Genomic DNA, 15504 nt, shown 5'->3' on the forward strand with positions numbered 1-15504 from the left:
CAGAGACTAGATTAATGGCTGTCAGAGGCAGGGGAGTGGGAAAATAGGAAATGGTGGTCAAAAGGTACAAATTTCCAGTTATAAAATAAATGAGTCATGGGGATGTATAGCTGGATGATTATAGTTAATAATACTATAATGTATTTGAAAGTTACTAAGAGTAGATCTTAAAAGTTCTTGTCACAAGAAAAAAATTATAATTATGTATCATGACAGATGTTAACTAGACTTCTTGTGTTGATCATTTCACAATATATACAGATATCATTATGTTGTACATCTGAAATTAACATGATGTTATATTCCAATTATAACACAATAAGAAAAAAAGAGTCCTGTGCTAAGTGGAGCAGGAGAATTTTTTAAAAATTTCTTAAAACAAAGTTAGTTTCCACATCTGGACTCTCCCATGCTCTTCCTTTTGCCTATTCAACTTTCTTCTATTCCCTACTTAGTAATTCTAATCTGTTCTGTAAGAATAAACTCATAAATCATCATCTTTATAAAATCATCTCTCATACTGCCAAATACAGTCATTCTCCTTACCTAGGCTTACAGTTATGCTTAATTGTTTCTATTAAGTCAACTACCATGTAATTTCTATTTTGTTTCTTTCTGCACCTATTTATTGAGAATAACTTTCCCCCTGACAGTCTTAAGAAAAGCCTAACAGTTCTACAGCTATGTAACAAGTTAGTATCAGAACTTGTTTTTATATCTCTTTAACCAATGAATTGTAGTTCTATAGCCACACTGACAAGCAACCCCAAAACCAATATTAAACCTATTTTATCAGCTGGTGAAAACGCACCTCAGTAAATATACCTCTGAAAGCCAACCAATCAATTAGTGAGAAATCCTACTTTTGAAAGTTAACGTAATGAACAAAAGTTCCACTCTAGTAACATGTTTTCTGAAGGCCAGTCAACTAGCAACTCATTTCTGAGGGGTCACACTCAATCCTACGTCATTTCACTCCCACTAGTAAAAACCACCAATCACTGACTTGTATGCTGTGTAACAAATTACCCCAAAACTAGAGTTATAAAACAACAAACATTTGTCTCACATAGTTTCTGAGGGTTAGAAATCTGCAGTGGATTTTCTGGGTGGGTCAGTTGTAGTCCAGCTGTCACTGGAGCTGGAGTTATCTTTGCAGGAGTATTACTGGTGCTGGCTCCACCACCATGTTGCATTACCCACATAGACCTCAGCTCCTTACTGCCTGTAGGCATATGCCCTCAGCTCCTCAGCACACCGATCTCTCAGCAGGGCTGCTGGAGTGCCTTCATGACATGATCACTAGCTTTCCTGAGTAGCTTATCTAAAGGAGAGCAAGGGAGAAGCCACAAAGTCTTTTATGACCTAGCCTCAGAAATAACATACCATCACTTTTGCTGTATTCTCTTGGTAAGAAAGACCAACCCTGATGCAATGTGTGTACCTCCACATGGGCATGAATACCAAGAGGCATAGATCATTGGGGTCATCTTGGGAGCTGGCTACCACTCTTCTCAAAAACCCTTATTAGTATCAACAGTCTTCTTTACCTAGGGAGACTATTTAACCAACATGACTCTCCCTTACTTAGAATGACAATGAACTCAGCTTTGAGTTTTTATTTCAGATATTGAGTGTTACTGTTATCCTTTGTCATTTAGAGGTGTTCTGTCAAGATTTTTTTTGAAGGTCCTCATTTGGTATCATTCTATTTGACTCATGGACTAATAAGAGTGCTCAGTAGGACTGACTGAGCCAAAATCTGACAGGGTTTTGGATCTGCTAGAATGTAAACACTTCTAGGGCAGGGATTAAGCATAAGCTTTAGTTATTTCTCAATCTTTGTTGCCAAGCATATAGGAGACACTCAATTAATGCTTGTTAAATAAATAGATGAAGAAATAAAATAATGAAACAATAATCCTACAATTTTTATTTTACAAAGATAAGCAGTAATGTAGTGAGTGGTACGGTTGTTGTATTTGTGCAACTCACATTTCCTTTAAATACAGACCTGATGCCATATCTTAATGTCTTCTTCCTCAGTGCTTCCAACTTGCTTAGTGAAATGGGTTGAGGAAATGAGAACCACATCTCTGATTTTATCACTGACATCCAAGAAAAAAAAAAGGAATTCACAACACTCATCCCATCAAATGAGGAAGACCTAATTCATCATCCTAAAGAATTTTTAATAATTTGACCATAGTTAAAAAATGCTAGTCAGACATAATATAGCATTCCTGTTATCTTTATGTTGGATTATTCTTGTGAATGTACTAATGCTGAAATTTTAATCAACTGAACCATCTAAAATAAAATAACATTTTTTCCACCAGCAATTACATTTATCATGAAAACACATTCACATGATTTGCCCTTAACAACGAAAATCAAAGGAACATTAAAGAACATAAAAGAGGAGGCTGCAAGGTGTTTGTAGTTGGTAAAATGGAGATCAACGGGTATATATCCAAACAATTTTTCAAGTTCAGTTGAACTTAAAATATAATTTTCAGTGACTACATTATTCTCCTCAAGCAAACAGGTACTCTACAGGCAAAGCACAATATTGAACTAGCCATAGTACATTTAAACCTATCCAAATAATAACAGACCACTTCCTATGCTTGAGCAGATATAAGTGATATAAAATATATGGAGCTCCTTTCAAATCAGGATTTATTTGGGTTTTTCATTTTGTAATAATTAATGTTATAGACCACCTCGAAGAATGGGCTCAACACTCAACTTAGTTTTAACAAGAGTAATAAATGTCCATATTTTAAATAAGTTAAGGAAAATCAGTACAAGTCACGGTAGGGACTTTAGAAGGCAAATTAAATTACACATATATCATATAGCTACAAGAAAATATGCTCCCAAAAAGGAGATAAAAATGATGGATAGAAATCCAAGTAAATGCTGAGATGTGTATTTAAGAAGTCTAAAAAAGTGCAAAAGATATAAGCAGAACATGTAGTAGCTAGGATTATATTCACAATAAATCAGACTTATTGGATTATTACATCTTAGTCTGAGTTCCACTACTTTTAAACAAATGAGAAAATGTGGAAATTGTTTATAGAGAGAAGTGCCAAAAGACATTAAGGATTAGACAGAGGGCTTCTGAGGAACTATATTTTAAAAGGAATATTTTTAGCAGAAAGAAAGAGTCTTAAGCATCTATGCAGAGCTTTTATTTTGTGGAGAGTGAAATAGTTACAACTGCAACAAAGAGTGTGTAAGAAAAGAAACTCTTAACGTTGCAAAGTAGAAAATTCTGACAGAGGAGATCATAAAAATCAGACTTGACTGTCAAGGACAATTGAGTAATTTCCATAGTCTTTAAAGATGGGATAGATTCTCATTTGGCTAATGTACATCAGGTCTTGCCCGAAGGCAGTGGTATAAACTGAAGGGCATAAAAAAGATACCTTGTACTCATAATAGGTAACAAAACAGTGATTAGACCAGGAAATCTGCTTCCAGTATTAATTACATAACTTAATTAACCACATATTATAAAGGTAAGTAAAATTTACTATATGAAGGGCTCAAAATGATGTATGACAAAGAAGTAGCAGAACTAGAGCTCATTACTCAGAATCTGAACTAATTAGAAACCTTACTGTAATACAATAATATGATTTCAGTTAAGAATGGACCAATGCTTTGAGAAAGTAATTTAATCATTCATTTGTATTCCCTAAATTATTTCCTTAAAAGATAATGACTAACCTACCCCTTTTAAGGTATTATCATTAGAATTCCAAGAGTTCATTAATAAAATCTACAGCTTCCAGGCTGGAAATCCACCAAAGTCACAAAAGTACATGAAGGAGAAGAACAAGTCCAGCCTATCCGTGACAGGCCAGAGGGGCAGGGGTGCTTAGGGATAGACAGCTCATAGGGAAAGACAACCAAAGACATGTTAAAAGACTAGCCTTCCAGTCAAAACAGGGAGGAGAGCTGCTGCCACGAAGAACCTATATCTTCAAAGAGACAGAGTTTAAAACTCAGAGATGCTAATCAGTTACTCAATATTGTCATCTTTTCTTCTGTGGAGTGAATAAAAGAATGGCTCGTTCATGTGAAAAAAAAAAAAAAAAAAGACTAGCCTTCCAAAATAACTTTCCTGAAAATAAGTTTGACAAGACATGTGCTCTAGGAAAAAAAAAAAAAAATTACGGATTTTTAAAATTCATATTCTAAGATTATAAAATTATAATTCAGAAGAAATACTTTGTTCATATTCAAGCCCAGGAATTCTGGGATATAAAATATGGATATACTAAATATTTTTAGAGTGTGTATGGTCTTTATAATTTGTTAGCAACCCATGCCATTTGTAGAACATTCAGTAACTCTATTAACTACTTTTCAGCTCTTACTGATGATCTGTCTCTAAATCTACAGAGTGAAATCAATAAACAGGAGTGCCTACATTGTGGAGTATTAATGTTGGACACATAATAAATTCCCAGAGCTATCTTCCTTAAAATGTTTATAGCCAAGGAGTTACTGAGTTTCAGAAAGCACTTCTGTAATAGACTAATCTTTTTCAAGGCAAATACTGCAAACTCTTGTCAATCAATTTAATAACAACTGTAATTTAAAAAGATTCAAGGCCCAGTCACTTACTAAAAAGGGAAAAGAAAGCATAAAACTTCAGGAGATGAGCCCTCAACTTATAACATAAGGCCACTTGTGTATTTCCTTTCGATTTGTTTTATTTGAACCAAATGTTTACAAATGGCTCTAAACAATGAACACAAATCTTTTAAAATGTAATAGGTCACATTCTGTTAATTTTCAGGGGGAAGTTGCAAAGAGTAAATAAATTGCAATCAGGGTCCTGATTCACCTTATAGAACCTAAAACCTTCAGCTTTCTTTTTCATAATTTTCTTTCTCTTTCTTTCCCTCTTCTTCCTCTAGGCTACCTATCAGAACTGAGCAATTAAATATACCTTTACACGTGCAAGTGAAATGAGATTGCATTAAATTTGTGACTCTCTATAGATAAGTTCTAATATGCTAGTTTTAAAATGTAAAGATAAAAGTCATCTTTCAAAAATATTAGCAAATTAAATTTTAATATCTTGGTTCTTTAAATTATGTTTTCAACTACTTCTATAGCTTTACTGAAGCATAAATGAAAAACTACACATATTTAAAATGTGTAATTTGACGAATTTTGACATATGTTTGCATCCGTGGAACCATCACGCATCACCACAATCGAGTTAATAAACATTTCCATCACCCCCCAAAATTTTGTAACCCATCACATCTCACTTCTATTTCTCATCCCCAGCCCAGGTAACCACAGATCTGCTCCTGTCATAGGCCTAGTTTGTTTGCAACTTCTAGACTTCTATACAGATAGAATCATACTCTTGTACTCTTTTGTTGTCTGACCTCTTTCAGTGTAATTCTTTTGAGATTTAGCCATATTGTTTGTTACATGCATCGTATATATTCAATAGTCTGTTCTTTTATATTGATGAATAGTATTCTGCATGGATATATCACAGTTTGTTTATCCTTCCATCTGTATATGGGCAATTGAGTTGTTTCTACTTTGAGTCTTTTACAAAAAAGGGTCTATGAATATTTATGTACAAGTATTTGTATAGACATATACTTTCTTTTCTCTTAGGCAAATAGCTAGGAGTGGTATGGCTGGGTTGTATAGCAAGTGTACATTTAATTTTCTAAGAAAGCGTCAAAGTATTTTGCACAGTGTTTTTACCCTTTTACTTTTGTATCAGCAGAATATTGGTGTTCTAGTTGCAGCACTTGGAGTGTTTAGTCTTTTTAATTTTGGCCCCTACGGTAGATGTGTAGTAGTATCCCACTGTGTTTAGTTTACATTTCCCTAATGCCAAAAATGGTGCACATCATTTTTGGGTTTGTTGGTCATTCTTAAATTCTTCTCTCTTCTTATGTTGTATTTATTTTTAAAATGTATTTACAGTAAAATTCATTCTTTTTGGTATACTAGTTAGTTTTAGTAATTTTTAGAGTCATGTAACCACACTATGATCAAAATACAGAACAGTTTCATCACCTTAAGAACTCCCTCACAGGACCTCTTTGTAGTCAAACCCTCCCAGCAGCAGTAAACCCTGGCAATCACAAGACTGATTCTCTCCTATTAGTTTTGTTTTCCAACATGTCATTTAAATGGAATCAAAATATAGCCTTTGAGTTTGGCTTCTTACACTTAACATTGAAATTCATCCATGTTATTGTAGCAATAGTTCTTCCTTTTTTATTGCTGAATAGTACTTCATTGTACAGATGTTAACAGATTTTAATTATTCATTCACCAGTTGACAAACATTTGTGTTGTTCCAGCTTTTGGCATTTATGATTAAAGCTGCTATATACATTCATATACAGGTTCTGTGTAAGCAAACACTTTCATTTCTTTTGGGTAATTTTCAAGGGGTAGGATGGCTGAGTTTCATGGTTAGATTATATTAACTATAAGAAAAAATCAACATTTTTAAGTATTGGTTGTGCAATTTTGCATTTCCACCATCAATATATGAGTGTTCCAGTTACTCTACATTCTTGCTAGACTTGAATTATCAGATTTTTAAATTTTACTTTAGTCATTCTAATAGATGAGTAGTGGTAGGACTCGATGGGTTTTATTTGTATTTTCCTAAGGACTAGTAAATTGGTCATTATTTCATGTGTTTCTTTGTCATCTATATATTTTCTTTGTCTTATTTTGTTTTTTTACCAAAATACAAAGTTAATTAATAGAGAGATAATACTATTAAAGATTAGTACTATTTCAACAAATAGTGCTAACACATTTGGATATCAATATGTTAAAAAAGAAAGAACTTCAACCTATACTTTGAGCTATGTAAAAAATATAACTCAAAATAAATCATTCACTGAAATGTAAAACCTAAAACTATAAAATTTCTAGAAGAAAATCTTCAAACCAGAGGTCTAACCAGTGTTTCTTGGATATAACAGTAAAAGCATGAATCATAAAAGAATACAGTGGTAGATCTGACTTCATCAACATTTAAAAACTCCTGCTTTTCAGAAGATATCATTAAAAGAAAGAAAGGACAGCCACAGACTGGGAGAAAATATTTGCAAAGTATATATATGTTAAGAATTTATATTCAGAATATCTAAAGGACTCTCAACACTTAATAACAACAAAAAACAATATAAAAGTGGCCAAAACTTTGAAGAGACACCTCACCAAGGAAGATAAGCAAATGACAAATACATGACAAGATGCTACATATCATTATCTACTAGATAAATGCAAATTAAAACCACAATGGCACACCAATACATAGCTATCAGAACAGCTGAAGTTAGAAAAATTGATTACACCAAGTACTGATAAAGCTATGGAACAAAAGCAACGCTTATATTTCTGTTGATGGTGGATATGAAATGGTATCACTTTGGAAAACAGTTTAGTCAAGAGAAATGCAAACACGTGTCTATGCACAGTCTTGCACGTGATGTTCACAGCAGCTTTCCTTATAGTATCACTTTTTTAAAAAACAACCCAAATGTCCATTATTAGGTGAACAGATAAACACAGTGTGTCTTCACTATTCTAGTGGGGACACCAAAGTGAAAAACAGCCACATTTTAAATTGCAAGCATAATACTTAAGAACTAAAGGTAATACTCTATAGGGCCAATGTAATACTCCACATCATCTAAGTGATGGATAAGTGTACTTACATAAAGCACAAGGTCATTTCTTCTTTATTATAAAAGAAAATAATACAGGTTTAGTATCTTACCTATATACTTATATCCTTCTTCCCCATTTACTATGGGTCTCAGCCAAGTTGACCTAAGCCAATTATTATTACACACATGGGCACCTTGAGGAGGGTAGAGTGTAAATAACATTTCAATTGCATTGGATTTCTTGGTGATTTCAGAGTATTTTTCACAGGTCTTCTGTTAAAAAAAAATTATTTAAAAAAAATTTTAGACATTGTTGAAAAATTTCTAAATGTGTTTCTTTAAGGGATGCAAATTGAATCCTAATGATTATGTTGATAACATAGTTTTCTTTAGCCAAAGATACTTCACCCAAAATAATTCCTAGCAAAAATTAAGACTTAAGGGCTTTAGTAGTAGAATTGTCAAACTATCAGTTTAAAGCAGTGTTGTTAATAGCTTTAGAGAAAAGTAAGATAACCAATTAACAGCATTCACATTATACACACTATAACATAACCATATTTTATAACATGACCATGTATTTCTTTAATTGCCACTAAACAATGAAATCAGAGTAATCTGACAAAAATGTTGAGTAAATGTAGAGTTCCATAAACAGGAACTACTGAAATAATCAATATTCTTAGGCTTTGGTCTTTAACAAAATACAATAACACAAACATAAATATTTATATAGCACCTACTATATGCAAGGAATTGTTCCAATTGGTCTAAACCATTAACATATTTAACTTTCATAACACATTCTATAAGGCAGACACTGTTATTATTTCCATTTTATATGAGGAATTTAAGGTCCAAAGAAATTAAATAACTTGCTTAAATCTTGCAATCTGTAAATGATTCAATTAAAATTTGGATTGTGTGAGGAAATTCTTATTTGCAAACAAATGCTTGTCAAGAGAACATGACCTGTGTTAACTAGTAGATAAGAAAGCTGGAATTAAAAAATAATTTGAATTGTAGAGTAAAAAATCTTCAGGTAATGGCTCTTGGGCCTCCAGTTTGTGTTTTCAGATTTTGGTTGACAAGCCAATGTCCTAAAATTTAATAAGGCAGTCTCTTGAGCAGTTCATTCAAAGTGACTTTACCTAGAAATATTTCAAAGAAAAGAGAGATACTGATGTAAATCTTTATTTAGAATCCCATTATATTGTCTTTCTTTCTCTTCCTATTATCCTACCTTCCTTTCTTTCTTCCCCTTTATTTTATTAAATATCAGTGTTTTGTGGTGCAGTGAGTATAAGGCAGTTTGACATAATGATTAAATGATTAAGAAAGTAGGTTTGTTGGTGGATAGTCAGCCAGGTATCAATCTAGCAATCAGAGTTTCTTTCTTTGAAACTGCAAAGAAAAAAATAAAGTAGGAAGAGCTAGCAATAACAGCAGCCTATTTGGTGTGAAATTTCACTTAAGCTTTCTCTCTTACTCAAGATTTACATCCTTCTAATTCCTTTAGCTTAAACAAGATGTTTAGTAACATTACTTAATAGGGTTATACTTACTTGTTTTTACAAAGCATTTTATTTCCCATAAAGGCAAATGTTTCCATTTTGGGCACAATAAAATGTCTACGCTAAAATCTAAGCAGTGGTGAATACAGAACTGGCACTTTCTCTTACTGGCTTATCCTGACTGAAGACTAAGTAGAAATAAGTGAAGTCTGTGTAATGTTGAACTTGCCCAGGATAACGGGATACAGTGATAGCTGTAGTTTCAGACACACACTGAAGGTTTCTAGCTCACAGTCTTGCTAATGCCAGCATTTGCCATCAGGAAATACAAATGGAGCCTTGCAGATTAAATCAACAAGGCATAATGATTTTTGAATTACTGTACGTTCCTTTGTAATATCAAAGTTGATTACAATAAGCATTTTTTATTTTAGAAAACATACAGCCTGTAAAACATGTCCTCTTCTTTTTGCTTTATTACTGCATGTCATCCCAAGATAAAAACAGGAATTTAATTTTCACTGCTGATATTGATAACTTGTTATTTATGGAGCACCTTTCTTTTAATATACTGCTAAGTCAATATTGCTACGTTGGATTTAGATGTAATAATGCTGTTCTCAGAATGCGAAAGTGTAAGAGCTCTTCCTTATCCCTTCATATCAAGCATTATATGTAGTAAAACTCTGAGGAGCTCAGATTCTTGTGTCTAGGTCTGGTGTGTAGCAAAAGCCCACACAATATTTACATGACTCTCTATTGCTCCCAGGTCACCAAGCAGTCACTTATCTTCATTAGAGGTAGCAGCAGCAGTGGCTGAGAGCAGAGGCTCTCAACTGCTTGGTCAACAACCTGGATCTGCCAATTATGAGCTGTGTGACCCGAAGCAAGTTAGCTAACATCTCTCAGGCTTAGTATCTTAGTAAAAATGTTCACATGATAGTGTTGTAATGAAGACTATAAATGAGTTGACATAAAGTCCTTAGAAGAACACCTGGTCTATGGTCAGCATTACTTAAGTGCTATTGTTGTTATTATCGTGCTCTCCAGTTTAACAGATGATGGTACAGCCTCTATTCTATTTAGACAATGACTGGCAGCTTCCTGCTCCTCCCCCATCTTGCTTGTGCTCTGGATGGGTGAGTGGAAAAATGGTCAGTCATCCTGAAGTCACTGCCATTTCCGGTCACTCCTGCACTATTTTGGATGTTCTTGTTGGATACTGATCAGGAATTTTTGGTTAATCAGTACTCGTGGGCTACTAATCAATGTAAGGGTGGTCTTCCTTGTTCTTAGTATCAGCAATAATAATAAGCAACATATTTTGTTGAATCTAAGACATTACAGCTGTTGATGACTCCATTAGTTTACATACTACTAAGAAATATAAATTGGCTGGAAATTTAACTATGGCATACCATTGATTATAATACGTAGCTCAATTTTAGGGACATTAAAATATGAAAATACACATCTTACAGTTAGCAAAATCAAGATATACATTGACTAACTGACAACTCTACTTGACTAGCAAATGGGCATCTTAATGTCTGTCTTGTGCCAGGTTCTGTCTCAGTAAACAGCCCCTACCTAATGACACAACCTAGAAAACAAGACCTCCTTGACACTCACCTCACCACCCACTGCCACCCTCCCAGAAAAACTATCATCTAGTTTTATACAAACACTTTAGCCTCCTAAATAGTTTTCTTGGCCCTTTTGATCTTGTCCCTAAACTGCAGCCAGAATATTTTTAAAGTATTTGTAATACATTTTCTTATTTAATGGTTTCCTATTACATATATTTTCTCATCAGTGGTTTCCTGATGCTCTTAAAATAATATTGGGTCCTTACTATGTCCTAAAATATTCTGAACATTCGGGCCCTGCCTCCTCCTCCATCTTTTCTCTGGCAACCTTGGCTTTCTTTTAGTTTCATAAATACAGCTTGCATCCTCCTATTTCAGAACCTTAGCATAAGATGCTCTGTCTACCTGGCACATTCTCCTCCCACACCCTTTCCTCCATTGTCTCATTAACATCTACATCACCTGCATGTCTCTTCTCAAAGTCTCCTCTGACTCCCACCGAACTAGCTCAAGCCTTCACATTAAATCATCTCAGAGTTATTGTCTGCTATACTTTTCCTCCATTACACTTACTGAAGTTTGTAATTATATTATTTCTATTATTACTTAAGATCTGTCTCCCTCAGAAGATTATCAGTTAAAACAGTAACTAGTCTCAGGCACAGGGCAGGCAAAGTCCATTCAATGTTTGCTGACCATAGAATCTCCTAATACCTAGCCCTGTGCCTGATAGAAAGGGTCAATAAAAGACTTTTTAATTAACAAATACAATAATAATTAATAGTATTCATTGGGAGCTTAGTATATAGCAGGCAGGGTGCTAAGCAGGTTACATACATTCATTAATTTAATCCTAAAACAACATGTTTGCCTTGCTGACAATCCTTTGAGTTCAATATTATCATACTCATATCATAGCTCAAGAGACGGAGGCGTATAGAGGTTACAGAGCATGTCCACTGGCCTCAGAGCCAGTAAGTGGTGAAGCCAGGATCTAATCTCAATTCTAACTTCAAAGCCTGTCCTTTGGACCAGGATGCCACATTATTTTAAACACACAGCTCCTGGTATCTTGGGACTGTTAGCACCTCAGTTGGTTGCTAGTCATCGGGTAGCCTCTCCCTTTGAAGTCTTCTTCCAATCTTTCTAAATCCTTCAGCTGTCCCTGCATAGTCTGCTAGTCAGGCACTATGGTTTCTCTCACTATAGCAGCAGCTCATAGCTCTTTCCAGGCAGTTTTCAGATGTTAAGCCTCTCTGCAAGAACTTGTTTTACAGAGGCTACTGATGAGCCCTCAGGTCAAAACCACTGTTCATCAACTGGTCATAACTCTCTTTGTTTGCTAAGGATGGAAGTCAAAATAAAAACCCAGTGGGACCTCCTTAGACACCTCTAGTTTCCCCTTGCCTCTCAGAAAAGTGAGGCTCATTATGCTTAATACTCAGAGTAGATCATGAGTGCTCAGAGAACCCAAAGATGCCCTTGCCTTCATCTCCAACACAGGGCGCTGTATTATTGAGAACTCATTGCTTCCCTCCTGCAGAGCCTGAATTTGAACATTTAAGGCAGTGGTCCCCAAACTTGTACTTCAAGAATCACAGTGATTTAAAAAATATGTTATAAATGGAATCATACTAATGACTTATTTTTGTTTGGCAAATATTATGGTTCCATGGTTTTCTTAATATTATTTCATGATTTTAAAAGTATTATGTGTTCATGATAGAAAATTCTGGAAACACAAAAATGTATAAAGAATATATATTACTCTTAATATTTGCCAACTATAATCCCATATGCATGATTTTTATTCTCCCACAACCCCCAAGGAACTATAACAGAGCATAGGTAGCTAATAGGATACTTGGTGGCAGATCACTCTTAGATCAAATAAAATATAAAATCTTTACTATTAAAAATAATACACTGATCAGCTACTTAAAAAAATAAAAATAATTTATTAAAAATTTAGAATTAGGAAACAGATAAAAAATTACCAGCTTTACATTATAAGTAGGGATGAAGAAAAGAAAGACTACTATCACAATTGTTCCTTTCTAAAATTATTATTAAAGGATATTTTAACACTAAAAATACATGAGCAGCACAATCTCAGTTGTGTACACAGTACACAAAGGAAATGTACTTTACATTGAGTGAGAAGAACCTTGGGTTCCCAGGATTTTTGAAAGTGTCAATTTCTTGCTAACGGCCTGTCTGCAATACAAATCCCAGTACAGACTCAATACTTAAAAAGGGCTCATATGTAAATTGTTAAGTTCAGGACCAGCCTAAGTGTATCAGGGACAGTTAGATGGCTAACAAAGCTTTACTAATGTCCCTGGGTTATTAAACCAGAATGGAAGACCTAGTTATTGATGTCAATTCTTAAGAAATATTTACAAGTATGGGCAGAAATAGCCTAAGAACTTGCACTATTATGCAACTAAATTTATCACCAGCTAAAAACACACTTTATTGTCATCACATGAACAAAGTTCACAGGCTAAAAACAACAGTGACAGATAATGGAGATTTTCTTCCACTGTGAATATTTTGCATTTATTAAATGCTGATTTATCTCTCATGGGCCACTGATCAGTCATATGAGGTTTTTAGCATGGGTTATCAAATGGGAGTTCAAACTGGTGGTCAAATAGTCTATAATCCAGAGTAAATGACCAATTTATAAATGTTGTACTTTTAATATCTTATCACTGTTAGAGCACTTTGTTTTCATGTTGCATTCATTTTCTTTGATTTGAATTAGATGAATGTCATAATTTTTGTCATGTGATTTTAATCCAAGCTTTCTCTATTCATTAGTAAATTTAAAAGAAGAATGTCAATGTATCAGTATAAAAAACTGCATATGTCTTGAACAAGGGAACATGAATCTAAAGCGTCTCCATTCCTAAATTAATGAAACTTTCTTACATTTAATTTCTCTGAGCTGAACTATAAGATCTTACACATCATTGATAAAGGAGCAAAACACTAAGCAGAAAAACCTTAAGAGGCAAAACAGTTAAGGAGGCAGTTAAACAATATGCCACTGGATGATAAAACCAGGAAAAATAAATACAAGGAACATTGGTCTCTTATATTACACTTAAATATTAACATTGCTTAATTTAAGGAAGAGCAAAAATGTTCATTAACATTTGACTTAGAGTAAAGAATATAAAATAAGGACATGAATTAATTAAAATTTTGTTAAAGTATAGCAGCCTTAATTTTAAAATTGTTAAAATATAGCAAATATTACTAGTTTTAAATTCCCTCAGTTCATGAAAACTGTAAATTTCACCAGAATGTTCTTTACCATATAATTCAACGGTTAAATGTGGAAATATTGTGTCATTAATACATACACACCTCTATAAATCCAATCAGATTTCTACTGTGAAATAGAAAATTAGGAGATTGCAGTCATTTGATTGCTGAATATTCAAAGTACAGGATATTTCAAAAGATTCACTTCTTCAGTGGAATAAGTACATAGATTAGTAAAGAATTATGCTAATATGTATTTTCATTCCCATGTTGATTTTTTTTTTGTCTTTTAGACTCATAAGCAAATTAAATACATTTTCAAGTATCAGATAAAGAAAGCTAAAAGACTTTTCACTTTTTCTCTCTTCATAGAATTTAGACAAAAACACAGAGCACATTACTGTACATAAACAAGTCACACTAGCTACATAAAACAAAATAATTTTGGTTAATGATTCTGAAAAAAATTATAAGGATTTCTTATGAGGGGCATTTTCTTTTTTTCTAACATCCTATATAAAGTATGTTAAAACCTATAATAAACTGCTAAAGAAAAGCTCAATGGTAAATTTATTTTTTAAAATCTTTGTTATTAAACAACAAAGATTAAAATGACTTTACATCTAAAAATCCTAAATAAAATAATAGTATGAAAAATCCAAGAGCATACTTAAATAATTAGCGAGGAACAAAGATTTAAGTTGGGAATGCAATTTGTCAAATAAAATGTGAACAGTCTCAATAGATATCAAAAGATATTTAATAAAATTGAAAAAAAAAACCCACCTCTTCATAAAGACATGTAGTAAACTAGGGAGAGAAGGATACAAACTTAAAATATATATCAATGGTAGATAATAACATTAAAATAGTGAGAAAATAACAATATTGCATCATTATTATTATCTAATGTCTTAGAAGTTCTACTAGTTAGTGAAAAAAATCAAGGAAAAGGTATCTTAAATCACATCTTAAATGACAGATGTATAATTACGAAAAACATCACATCATTTTCAGGTGAAACGATTCCACACATATAAAACTCAAGATAAGCTAAAAATTATTACAATTTGGGAGAGTAAAATATGGCTACTGATTATAAAATAAACATATAAAAATTGACAATCCTTATATATTCAAGAAAAACTAGCTAGAATACATACTAGAAAAAGAATATGATTCAAAAAATTTTTAATTACTAACAAAACAGCTAGAAAAAAATAAAAGCCTTTGTGTGTGTGTTTTTATGTGAGTAAGTCTGTGTACTGGAAGTAAGGCAAACATTGTCTCATAAATGATTGGAGTGTTAAGATGAATTTTAAGTAATCCATTTTAAAAATATGCCCTTCACTTTTCTCTGAAGGTCTGAGTCTCAGGATAGCCAGATTAAATCCATTAGCATGACTTTACTCTGACAGACTGAAGACAAAT

General features: G+C 33.2%; 1 protein-coding gene across 1 annotated transcript in view; it reads right to left on the minus strand.

Moving 5' to 3' along the window:
* Positions 1–7872: 7872 nt before the first annotated feature.
* IQCM (IQ motif containing M) overlaps positions 7873–15504 on the minus strand; it is a 228162-nt gene continuing 220530 nt past the window's right edge. Inside the window, exon 8 of the mRNA XM_032464780.1 lies at positions 7873–7967. The gene's annotated coding sequence lies outside the window, so the exon portion shown is untranslated. The remainder of the gene's footprint in view (positions 7968–15504) is intronic.

Source organism: Camelus ferus, chromosome 2 (genome assembly GCF_009834535.1).
Source record: "Camelus ferus isolate YT-003-E chromosome 2, BCGSAC_Cfer_1.0, whole genome shotgun sequence".
Taxonomy (NCBI): Eukaryota; Metazoa; Chordata; class Mammalia; order Artiodactyla; family Camelidae; genus Camelus; species Camelus ferus.